The following is a 13,958-nucleotide window of genomic DNA, read 5'->3' as shown; positions in this document are numbered from 1 at the left end:
TTATTCTTTTTCAAATAAAAAAAACCAAACAAAGAAGCAAAAACTCTATATATCTGATGAAACATAGTCTTCAAATTTCAACATTTGCAGTGTCATTCAGGGCATTAAGACACAAAAATCCTGAACAATCCGGTGTTCCTTTTAACACTTTACTACTTTTTCTGTACCCTCACCATTACTTCTTTATTAATTCATCAAGTGTTAGAGAAAACCTACAATATTATAAATGCTATATTAAAGAATAGAGGCATAATGGTAAATTTGACATAGTGTTACATGTTTTGATTTTATAGCCACCATAGCTTTATATTCTGGGAGAAAGAGAGAGATAGAGAGAGGAAAATGTGAGAAAAGTAGTAGAGTTACCAATGGAATGTGGGTTAGCAAATCAGTGAAGCACTGAAATTCAGCGGAAAGCAGCAGTCTGTAGAGTTATTTTTATTTTCTTTGTTTTTTTTTAAATTAGGGAGTCTGATTCTTCTTTTATTTTTATATTTTTAATCCCAGTTATTTAACATACAGTGTTATATTAGCTTCAGGTGTACAATATGGTGTTCAACACTTGTATACATCACTGTGTGCTCATCTCTGCAAGTGTACCCTACTCCCCATCAGCTATTGCACCCATATCCCCACCCACCTCCCCTCTGGTAACCATCAGTTTGTTCTCTGTAGTTAAGAGTCTCTTTCTTGAGTTCCCTCTCTCTCTCTCTCCCTCTCTCACTCTTAATTTTTTCTTTCGCTTGCTTGTTTTGTTTCTTAATTTCCACATATGAATGAAATCATATGGTATTTGTCTTTCTCTGTAAAGAGTCTGATTCTTAAGGAAAGACAAATTTATGGTAAGGCATTCATGACAGGTAGATGATATTGGAGATTAAATAGAGATTCAGGAAACTGCACAGGTCTTTTTCAGTGTAATGTATAATTTGTAGAGATAAGACAAATACAAATATCAAGAATGATTACGGACACTGTGTCAAGTTGTTGAACTTTATTCTGAAAGCTATCATATGTCACTGGTGAGCTTTTTACTATAAGAAAGGCAGGTGTGTATGTGTTTGTCTTTGTGTAGACCTACGTGGCATTTGGCAGCATATCTTCTCAGCGGATAGAAAACATTATGCTTTATAATCACTCAAGACTATTGTATTAATGAATATATAGAGTATTCCATCTAAATTAATGGCTTGAGAACTTAAGACTTGTGGGCGGATCCTGAAAACCTCAGCTCCTAGATCACCTTTTTAAAGATTATGGAAAATATTCACATGTGTGCAGATTCTTTGATTTATGACATTAAAATCAAGGTATATATAAAAATATTAGATTGTATATCACATGGGTGTGGATACTCTGGCTTGTTTTATGGACTGGGCTTTATCAGATGTCTGCTGAAGATGATTACTTTATAAATCTAGAGGCTATCCTAAGGCATTTGAGGCTGTTAAATGTCAGTATTTATTAGATAAGATTCAATCGGATTACCAGTAGTGGTTGTTGTCTTTGATAACAGTGTCTTTGAAATAAAAAAAAAAAAAAACTAAAAAAAATCAGAGGTAATTTCTTTTTTTTTCTCTTCAATTTAAATTCAATTAATTAACATATAATGTATTTTTAGTCTCAGAATTAGAGTTCAGTGATTCATCAGTCTTATACAATACCCAGTGTTCATTACATCACATGCCCTCCTTAATGTCCATCACCCAGTTACCTCATCTACCCACCCCCAACCCCTCCAGCAACCCTGTTTTTTCCCTATGATTAAGAGTCTCAATGCTAAGTGAAATAAGTCAAGCAGAGAAAGACAATTATCATATGATTTCTCTCATCTATGGAACATAAGAACTAGGAAGATCGGTAGAGGAGGGGGAATAAGGAAGGAGGGTGATCAGAAGGGGGAATGAAGCATGAGAGACTATGGACTCTGAGAAACAAACTGAGGGCTTCAGAGGGGAGGGGGCTGGGGGAATGGGATAGGCTGGGGATGGGTAGTAAGGAGGGCACGTGGTGCCCACCCTTGCATGGTGCACTGGGTGTTATACGCAACTAATGAATCATCGAACTTTACATCAGAAACCAGGGATGTACTGTAAGGTGACTAACATAATATAATAAAAAAACATTAAAAAAAAAAGAGTCTCAGGGGTAGTTTCTTAATGTTCCAGCAAGAGTCCAACAAACTTTTATGAAAGGGCCAAAAAAATAGCTTGGGCTATGGGGGCAAAAAGACAATTAAAGAGTATTTTTTTTAGGTATTTATATAAAAAGAGACAAAGTGTATTTCCACAAAAATTTTGGTGAAATTCTATATAATGATGTATCATTTGTAATTGGCAATATTAATAATAATAAACCCAGTTGTGTAGTTTTCTGTAATGAAAGTCTTAGAAGAATGGAATTCATTTTGTTCTAGGGGATAACATTCCGCTTAAGTGTGGCTGAAAGTTAGATTTTCCCTACCATCGAACTGATTGCGAAATTCATCTGTAAAAACCATTCGTCTCAGCTACTGGGCTGTACAAAAACAGGCAGCAGATCAGCTTGGGGTAGTTCACTATAATTCTAAGCTTATTTTGGGGAATTTTGAAATATTCCCCCAAATTACTAATTCTGGCAGTTTTCCTGAAAGTATGCATAATATAAGACCAACCTAGAGGCAGAATGTGAAAGTAGGAGATATTTCCACCATATTCAATTGTTAATAATATCCTATAAAATATCTAGTCTAGAGTCTAGATTATTCAGTTATTTGGGTCTTTAAATTACCAGCATCAGTTCCAAATTAAGAGCTAAAAATGGAAAAGAGAAAAAAAAAAAAAAGGATCTTTGTAAGAAGAAAAGGACAATCAGGGCTCTCCTCCCATACACAAGCCAGGACATTTAGAGGATAAATTCCTAAACATAAAACTGCTTGAAAAAGAAAAATACCTTTGTAAAGGATAATTTTAATGATTTCTAGAAATTTCAAAATTAATCTTAAGAGGATTGCCATCAATTTCAACAATGACTAAAATAACTTGTTTGGCTGAATTTTCAAGAACACTGGTTATGATTGACATTTTTAACTTCATAGGGGAAATAGAATTTTCTTTACAATCAGCACTTAACAAAGACTTACTGGCTTTTCCATTAGTATATCCTTTTTATGAAGTACTTCACTATTCCTTTGATCATGCCTGATATTTTTCATCTTCAGTTTAAAATCTGGTGAATAAATATTGAATTAATATTTTCAAGGACGTTTTTCTCAAGACTTCACAAGAGCCCTTGATTATGCCATGGATATTTCCTAAGTAATACAAAGAGGTCTTTGTAATGGTGAGTTTTGACACAGCAGGTGTGGGAGTTGACTCTTGCTCCTGGAGTGGGCTTTCAGGTGAGGGAGCCATAATGCATTGAACCTTCTGGCTTTTGCAGTCCCTTATCGAAATGTTCAATTAGGGGAAAAAAAAAAAACTGGCAGCATTTACCTATCTCCTCCCTTCTTCTCCTCTGTAGAGAACTTCCCATAAGCTGCAGGCCTTTTGAGCTGACCTTCCTGGAGTAGTTTCTACTCCAGTGTGGGGATGCCATTCTGACACTTGATGAGTAAATCAGCCACATTTGGGATTTAGTTAGCAGGTGCATTTGGCTTTCATACCAGAGTGTATACTTACATTTAAACAGTATAACATCGGGGAAAGGAAAAAAGGAGAGGGAGGCAAACTCTTTCTTAACTACGGAGAACAAACTGAGCATGGCTGGAGGAGAGGTTGGTGGGGGATGGGCTAAATGGATGATGGTCATTAAGGAAAGCACTTATGATGAGCACTGGGTGTTATATATAAGTGATGAGTCTTTAAATTCTACTCCTGAAACCAATAGTATACTATATGCTAACTAACTAGAATTTAAATAAAAACTTGAAAAATAAACCAGATGACATTTTGTCTTTCAACAACTACTTCTATATATAATTTCTAAAGTTGTTGAGAACCTCTATTGGTCAGACTTACAAGGATTCTTTACTGAAAATTACAAAACATTGTTGAGAGAAAGTAGAAAAGATGAAGAAGTAGAGACCAATACCACGTTCCTGGGTTGGAAATCTCAATATTGTTAAGATGTCAATTCTTCATAAACTTATCTAAAGATTTAAAAGAGTCTTTCGGGTACAAACGTGATCCAAAGGTGCATCTGCACCCCAATGTTTATAGCAACAATGTCCACAGTAGCCAAACTATGGAAACAGCCCAGATGTCCATTGACAGATGAATGGATAAAGAAGATATCACACACACACAAACACACACATACACACACACACATAGAAGAATATTATTCAGTCATAAAAATGATGAAATCTAATGATGTAAATCTTAAAATTTACAATGAAGTGGTTGGAACTAGAGGGTATCATGCTAAGCAAACGAGAGAAAGACAATTATAATGTTTCACTCATATGTGGAATTTAAGAAACAGAGGATCATAGGGGGAGGGAAGGAAAAATAAGAAGAAATCAGAGAAGGAGACAAACCATAAGAAACTCTTAACTATAGGAAACAACCTGAAGTTTTCTGAAGGGGAGGTGGGTGGGAGGATGGGATAACTGGGTGATGGGCATTAAGGAGGGCACATGATATAATGAGCACTGGGTGTTATACGCAACTGATGAATAACTGAACTCTACATCTGAGACTAATGATACAGTATACATTAAGTAATTCAATTTAAATAAGTTATTTAAAAAAATAAAGATACAAGAGTCCTAAAGAGAATTTTAGCAAAATTTTGTCATGAGTGAGAAACTAATTCTATATACTTTATAGAAATTCAAAGGAGCTATACACAAAGGAATCTTAAAAAGCAGAATACATTTTGAGCATTTACAATACTTGAGATTAGTACTTACTATAAAACTATAATAATCAAGACAGTGTGGTATCAGCATAAGGATAAAGACATAGATTAATGAAACAGAATAGAGAACCTTCAAGTTAACCCACATTTTTATAGTCAATTGACTTTCTCCAGAGATGTTAAAGCAATTCAATAGAACATAGAAAGCCTTTTCAACAAATGGAACTGCAGTGATTATTAAATATATATAGTATATAATATATTATATAGAATATGTATATAATATCTTGATTGTGTTACACCCATACAAAGTAGTGATAAATTAAAAATAGAGCTTCTAGAAAAAAACAGAATATCTAGATGACTAGAGGATAGGCAAATATTTCCTTATTAGGACACAGAAAGCTATAAGCTACCATCTTTTTAATAATCTTCAAGAAAAGGACAGTTTGAAAAAATTAATAAACAATAACCAGACTTTGAGATTGTTTCATGTATATGTGTGTGTGTGTGTGTGTGTGTGTGTGTGCATATAGACAAAACACTTGAGTTTAAATTACAGAAATAAGTCTTACAACTCCATAATAAAAACACAAAAATGGATACAATTCTTTATCAGACATCTATAAGATTAACACACCCAATAACATCTAAATACAAAAAAAAAGTTTTTGAATAAATAAGATAAACAGTTTGTATTTTTATGATTCTATTGATAGATGGTCTGGAACAGACGAACTAATAAATAAGGGGAAAAATAAAGTAGTGGTTTTTTTTTTTTTTCTGCAGGGGTGAAAGATAGTAAACATTGATTGGGAAGGGGCCTGAAACGGGAATTTTCTGAAGTGATGGAAATGTTCTATTTCTTGATGGAGTTGTAGGTAGCATATGTATCAAAAGATAAGCTTAAATACTCGACATCATTCATCATTAGGGAAATACAAATCAAAACTGCAATGAGATGTCACCTCACACCTGTCAGAATGGCTAAAATTAACAACACAAGAAATGAGATGTTGGTGAGAATGCAGAAGAAGGGGAACTCTCTTATACTGTTGGTGGGAGTGCAAACTGGTGTCACCACTCTCAAAAAGAGTATGGAGGTTCCTCAAAAAGTTAAAAATAGAACTATCCTCTGATCCAGCAATTTTACTATTGGGTATTTACCCAAAGGATACAAAAATACTAATCTGAAGGGATACATGCACCCTAGTGTTTATAGTAGCATTAGCAACAGTAAATGAATTATGGAAAAAGCCCAAATATCCATCAATTGATGAATCGATAAGGAAGAGGATATATATATATATATATATATATATATATATATACTCAGCCATAAAAAAGAAGGAAATCTTGCCATTTGCAATGATGTGGATAGAGCTAGAGAGTACTATGCTAAGTGAAGTAAGTCAGTCAGAGAAAGACAAATACCATATATGATTTCACCCATATGTGGAATTTAAAAAAGAAAACAAATGAACATGGGGGAAAAAAAGAGAGAGAGCAGGAAGCTAAGACACAGACATTTCCTTATGGAGAACAAACTGATGGTTACCAGAGGGGAAGTGGGTGTGGGGATGTGTTGAATAGGTGATGGGGATTAAGGACAGCACTTGTCATGATGAACAGCAGGTGTTGTATGGAGGTATTGACAGTTACTGACATGGAAAGAGATGGGTCTAGAATGAACATTGAAGATTTGGATCCTGATTGTAATTTTAAGTATGGTCATTATTTTTAATAGAGATATGTAAATATGTACATATAAACATAATTATATAATTATATGTTTTTGTGTGTGTATGCCCATTTATTTTTATAAACATATTTCCTTAGTTCTGTCTGCTGAAAAGAACAAATAGCATGACAAATCAGTAACAAGGAAAACCCTTGCTTTTGGGATCCTGAACTGGGAAAGCATAATATAAGTTAGGATAATAATGCTGTGCCAGAAAGTAAGAAACTGTTCAAAGTGTGATTGGGATATGTCAAAAGAACCCACAATCTAGTCTGAAAAAACTCTCTCAAGCTCAGTGTAGAAAAATCTAAGCATCAAAAATCATGAGAGTAATAATGGTAATGGATTACAATATTAGAATCTCTAGGGTAAATGATGAAGGTTGTTCACAGTAGAAAGCCCAACCACAAAGGCTGGAAGAGGTGGCCGTTCTTTCAAATGCGTAGCTGCTATGAACACTGGGGTGTACATCCTAGCACAAAGTCACAAGGCTCATGGAAAAACATGAAAACCTGGCTCAATCAGAACAAAATAAGGCATCAGAAATTAATCTTAGAGAAATAGAGTTGTTTGAATTACCTGATGAAGAATTGAAAATAAGCAGCATGTGTATGGAAACGTTGAATCACTACATTCACACCTGAAACTAATGTTACACTGTATGTTAACGTACTGGAATTTAAATAAAAACTTAAAAATAAGTAAAAAACAAAAACAAAACAAAACGAACCAAAAAAGAACCATCAGAAAGATGTCCAGTGAACTAAGAAAAACAATACATGAACAAAATGACAATATCAGCAGTGATAAAAAAACAGCTTAAAAATTAAAGTTTGGACCTGAAGAATACAATAATTGAAAAAAACTTCACTATAGGAGTTCAACATGAGAATCAATGAAAAGAGAAAATCATTGAACTGAAAAATAGGTTTTTCTTTTTTAATTGAGACATAACTTAATACCATCAAATTCACCCTTTAAAGCACACAAGGTGTTAGTTTTTAGTACATTCAAAAATTGTGCAACTATCGTTACTAATTATGAAATGTTCTCATCACCCCAATAAACATACCCCATTCTGATTGGCAGTCACTTCCCACTCATCCTATCCCGTCTCTGGCAACCACTTTTCTACTTTCTGTCTCTATGAATTTGACTATTCTGGACATTTCAAGTAAGTAGATCATAAGTTACATGGTATTTTATGTCTAGCTTCTTTCGTATAGTATGAAGTTTTCGAGGTCCATCCATGTTGTAGCATCAACCAGAAATTCACTTCTTTTTTATGTCTGAATGAAATTGCATTGCCTGAATACACCCAAGTCTACTCTTGGCACCTGGCAGCACAAAACTCTGGCCACACAGGCTTTTCCATGATCGCTTCCCTCTTTGCATGGTAAGGACTCCCATCTTAATTCAGACATTCCACAAATAATATAACCATGGCCAGGCCCCTTTTATTTTATATTTTCCATTTTTCATGTACACTTACTTCTTCTCACTTGATTAATTTTATCAACCATCATAGTCAAAGCTATTCAACTTGGATTTTTAACTGTTATTTTAAGCTTAAGTGTTGTTTCTGGGGTTTTTTTCTGGATGACATGCAGAAATAAGAGCTTCTTCTGAAAATTTTATTTCCGTATTTCCTATTGCATTTCTTGGAGAAATAGAGTTCCATTAAAATGCTTACAAAGGTAATTATTTCTATTTTATATATTGGGAGTTTTAAGGAACTATATCTGCCAGAAATAAGGAGTTGCATTGTTTCTAAAACTTCTTATTCCCCTAGAGCTCTAATGGACTTTGCCAAATAGTATCTAACAAGGTTTTTGTCCCGAAGATTCAACAACATTATGATTCCGTGAGGTTTAAGCTTTTTTTTTTTGCATGATTCCAAAAGTACCTTGGCAATTCACTCAATAAGTCTACATTGTTAATTACACTCTATACAGAGTACAGTGTTCAGAACGTGTTGACCACACGTCAGCATACTTCGTATTCCATCTGAAAATTATTCATTTTATTTTCTCCGAAAACATTTTATTTTATTTCGAGCCCATGGGTTGCTACTCTGTTGGGTGGTCGGCACCCAGATATACATTGTTCTTTTTTTCTGGTGTAACTTCTCCAGCTACGGCTGATTTCAAACCACCACACGACATCACTGAGTCCAGAACTGAAAAGTGATGCACAGAACCAGCTCTCCGAAGGCGATGGGAGCTGACCCAGCACTCAATGCCCTCATCGATACCATTGTTTTTTTCTAGGATGAATATAATTTTATGGCAGCTTAAGGACAAGTTGGGAGCCAGAGACTCTTTCGGTGCAAAAGAACAGTTCTACTAAATAGGGCTGGATCCAATGACACAGGACAAAAACAGTCTGACTCCAAGTAAGGCCATCATGTCGTTCAGGCAGATGCATGTAATGCAGTGTTGTGATGCTTGCTCTGGTACTATGCAGAGAAATGGAATCCTTTCCCTCCTTCTACTTGACAATAAAACTTATATCCCTTTTGTGAGGCATAAACATTCTTTCAACTCAGTCGATACTGGCCATGAATTCTAGTTCCCAGCTGGGAAGTTGATACAGATATTGTGAACGACACTAAAAGTTTTGAAGATGAGTATCACCATTTAATTAGGATTTTGAACATCATTGGGACAATTTAATGAGCTCATTTGATAAAGGAAAGATTTGTATCACCAAAGTTCATGTGGGAGAAACTCAGAATGTAAAAGATTATTGAAGCTCTGAGGTGAACTTTCCTAGGTCAGCCCCTTTTATGAAGCCTAAATAAGAAATCAGTGTTTCTCTGACTATAATTAGATTACAGAAATATTTATTTAATTTCTGTCAGCTTGTCTAAAGTGATGTCTAAATATCTCAGGATGTTTTCATTTCTTTTTATTGGCTCATTTTTTAAAAAAATAAATAAGTGTCATTGACTTGTTTTGTGTTGTCTTAGGGCACCGCCTTCTTTTAGGAATCTTTAAAAGGAGGGTAATTTTGGTTTCCATTCCCAAAGAGAGACCAGCTTGAGAAGTATAAAGATGCAGAATTGCATTTAGATAATCAGTCTTCTAAGTTCTGAGTCATATTGTTCCTCTTTTTCCACCAACCTAAAGGCTTACCAGCCATTGGTGAAAACCAATCCCCCAGCTGCCTCCTTTAGTACAAAATGGCCATCCTCACTATCCGAACCACCAATTCCCACTTTAGGACTTCTATGTATGATGCCACAGATGATCCTTGGTAACTCTTTGGGCTTGAGGATCTGCACTGAATGTGGGGAAATGGAACATTGGTTTCAAAGAGAACATATAACCCATGTCATCCAAAAAGATATCAGGATGATTAAAAACAAAAAGGAATCTTACAGTAGCTGACTGTTTAAATGTGAAGAAGATTTTGTCTCATGTTGCTGTTCAGAATATTTCTGAGTCAGTTAATCACACAATGGGTGACAAGTTTTAAAGTGAGCCTGTATGGTGACTAACATAATATAATAAAAAAACATTAAAAAAAACAGAATGCAAATGTCATAAACCAAGGAAAAGTAATACTATAATCAACAAAAGTTAAGACATGAAGGAAATGGAGACAGAAAAAAGTGTGCCATATAGCAAGGATAAAGTTTCTACGATTTAAAAGATGTAATTTTAAAGCTAACTCCCACCTGTTAATATTTTATAAGCTGTTTCTGAATTCTGGAAGGATCTTCTGGGAAGGGAGCAATAGCATGTAATAAAGAAACATTCATCTGAAAAAAAAAATGAGCCTGAGAGATAGGAGGATCCCAGAGGAGCATCAGAGCTGATCAATGCACAGAGACATTATTGGTTAAAGGTAGGGAAATTATACATGTTTACACTGGAGAACATTCCATAGAAAGGATGCCCTCAAGTCATTCAGAGAAAATCACACCTGGTGACATGCTCATCAAATATCTGAAGTTAGTGATGGGAAGGACAGAGTAACTTCTATCAGTGAATGGCTGGCCTTCAGGCAGAATAATACATTTTATGTTTCTTTCTAACTTCTTTAAATGTATTACATCATTTCATCCTCACAGTCACCATGAAGTGTGTTTCTGTTAACTTTGCCTCAGTAATAAAGAATTGAGACAATGACAAGTTTTAGAACTGCCTGAAGAGCATGCAAAGCTAAGGAGTATCCTAGGGATATACACTGTCCTGACTGACTTCAGATCCACACGGTTAACCGCCATGTTCCATGGCTGCTGTTCTTCTTTGGAAGGTGGATTGAGGACTTTTATGAGTCATGAAGAGGGAGGCAGTCTGAGGCTCAGTAGGCAGAAGCCCTATCTGGCATTTGGAGCTGTCCTGCACTGGACAAGCTACCTCAGAAACAGAGAGAGTCTATCCCTGGGGGCTTGAGGCAGAGATCAAAGGGTGAATGCCAGAGACCTTATGGAGGGAAGGGTTTCCTGAGATCATAGGGAGGGTGGATTTAGACTCAATCCCGTCATTCTTTTAGGTTCTGGGAGTCAGCCTGAGTCCGACTTAGGTTTAAGTAACACTAATGGCTCAGGGTTCATGCTGAAAATGAGACCTCTGATTGTTTTCCTGCCCCTGAAATTCAGGGGTTTAAGATATGTCTCCTCCCTCTTCTAAACATGTACGTATGTGTAGACACACAGTTGCTTCCAGCTTGTTCTTGTCATCCAGTGCCGTTACTCTCACCCCAAGAACATCGTAATCTCACCTCCCCTGATTTCCATCTATCAAGTCATCGAGCAGCACAAATATAGTTTCCATGTTACTCTTCTAATGTGGCCAGGTTACTTCATCCTATCCCATCTGGACTATGACAAGTATCCTTCTAACTTCATCTCCCTATGCAAGCTCTCATCTTTTAAGATATTTATCAGTCTGCTAGCAGAGTGGATTTTTATTTTATTTTGTTTTTTAATTATGTTCAATTAGCCAACATATAATACATCATTAGTTTTTGAAATAGTGTTCCATAATTCATTAGTTGCGTATAACACCCAGTGCTCATCACAACACATGACCTCCTTAATACCCATCACCTGGTTATCCCATCCCCTAATCCCCCTCCATTCTGTAACCCACAGTTTGTTTCCTGGAGTCCACACTCTTTCATGGTTTGTCTCCCTCTCTGATTTCTTCCCATTCAGTTTTCCATCCCTTTTCCTGTGGTCCTCTGCTCTATTCCCTTATGTTTCAAATATGAATGAAACCATATAATAATTGTATTTCTCTGCTTGACTTATTTCACTTAGCATAATCCCCTCCAGTTCCATCCATATTGATGCAAACGGTTGGTATTCATCTTTTCTAGTTGGTATTCATCTTTTCTAATGGCTGAATAATATTCCATTGTATATACGAACCACATCTTCTTTATCCATTCATCTGTTGAAAGGCAGAGTGGATTTTTAGAGGGGAAAAGCACAACAAACAAACAAAAAATAACCTTTTTATTCCACCTAAGTTTTTGTAATTATTTTGCTTAAAATTGGAACCTCACATTTGTTATTCTTCTCTTTTCCTTAGCCTGAACAACCATCATTTCTGTTTATGAAATAATTCATATGTGAAAGTTACTTGTTGTTTTGCAATCCCCACTGTACATTTCATGCTTCTTTGACTTTGTCCAAAGTATTTCTTCTGGGATTTCCCTTCCTTCTCTTTTACCAGGCTAAGACCTATTGATGAATGATCCCCCTGCTAGCCATATTTATTCTGCCTATTTTGAATAAAGCTATAAAACACCGATTATCATTTAATTAAAGACTTTTCTTCTCCAATGTAAGACTGTAGAACAACGTTTAGTTCCCAGGTGTGTTATGTCACTCTCCACACATGCAGGTGACATTTGGCAATGCCTGAGATATTTTTGATTTTCATGACAAGAAAGAACCACTGGCATCTAGAGGGTAGGAGTCAGGGATGCTGCTAAGCCTCCTGCAATATAGAGAATTACCCCAGGACGCAAAGTTTATCGGACTAAAAATGCGAGTTGTGCTGAGAAGGAGAAAACCTGCTTTAGAAGAATATCAATTAGGCCTCATGAAGTTGGAAATATAAAACTATCAGGAAGAAAAGTAACTACTTTTTTCACATGAGTTTTCTTCTGCTAGGTTGAAAGCGTGCTTTTCTATTTTATTTGTCTGCTCCTGTGTTTACTTTCTTTCTTCCTCTTTTTTTGCTCTCCTGCTGATTACTCATGATATATACTGCTGTTGAACTGCACTTTGCATGCTATCCTGAAAGGATTCTCTAGGGCAACTCTGACCCATGTGGCCATGTTAGGTCTCCCAAATGACAGTCCCTGATAAAGACAGTAGCACACACTTTTGAGCCAAACTGCAGTGTTAGCCAGTATATGGATAATATGGCACTGAAAATGTGGTTTTATATTAGGCATGTAACATATTGCAAATGTGTGTAATGTATGTAGTATAATTATTTGGTAAAAATATGGAGGGCATAAGGGAGATTTTTTCCATCAGAATTTAAATAGACACAAACTGATTTTACAAAATTAAAGATTTTATTTATTTATTTAAGAGAGAGAGCGAGCACAAGCTGTGGGGAGAGTAGAGGGAGAAGGAGAGGCACACTCCCTGCTGATCAGGGACGCTGATGACATAGGGCTCAATCTCAGGACCCTGAGACCATTAACTTAGTCAAAGGCAGAAGCTTAACCAACTAAGCCACCCAAGTGCCCCCAAACTGATTGAATTTTGCTGTGTGGTTTTGTACAACTCTGCCTGATATAATTACCCACTGATGTATATCCCATTGTGGAGTATAATTGTAAAATCTCAGATGACACAAATTATTTTTGGTTCTGTCTGCATCAGTATGCCATGGAATTAGAACCAAGTTCACCTATTACAACAAAACGTCTTAGTTTTTTATTAATATACTATAGGCTAATAATGTCAATATCATATGTTAAAGAAGATAAAATACCCTAAAATGTCAAAAGATTTTATGAAGGTGAATGATACAGTACATATTTAATAAATGTTGAATATTAGTTTTGAATTTCAAGCTCTCAGCACAATCTAGATTTTTCAAAATATGGAATAAATATATTTTACTTATTCTTCAATTGCTTCCAAAAATACCTGGAACATAGTGAGCACTTAAATAGTGTATTGAACAGAATCATCAGGCTATAACCTTTTAATTTATGGGAAGTAATATTAATGTTATTTTGATGATGTTATATTCCATATAATGTCAGTGATTTTGGCAATATGAGTCTTTTAATGACTGTGGTTTTGTTAAAAGAAGAGAGGAGCTTGTATTGTGTCTAATTGATTTTACTCTGCTGAAGACATGGATTGCCACATTGATATGTTTCATATTAA

The sequence above is a fragment of the Ursus maritimus genome, unplaced genomic scaffold, assembly GCF_017311325.1.
Source record: "Ursus maritimus isolate PB19 unplaced genomic scaffold, ASM1731132v1 scaffold_16, whole genome shotgun sequence".
Lineage (NCBI taxonomy): Eukaryota > Metazoa > Chordata > Mammalia > Carnivora > Ursidae > Ursus > Ursus maritimus.
The sequence above is the reverse complement of the archived record's forward strand: the minus strand, read 5'-3'. Positions refer to the sequence as shown.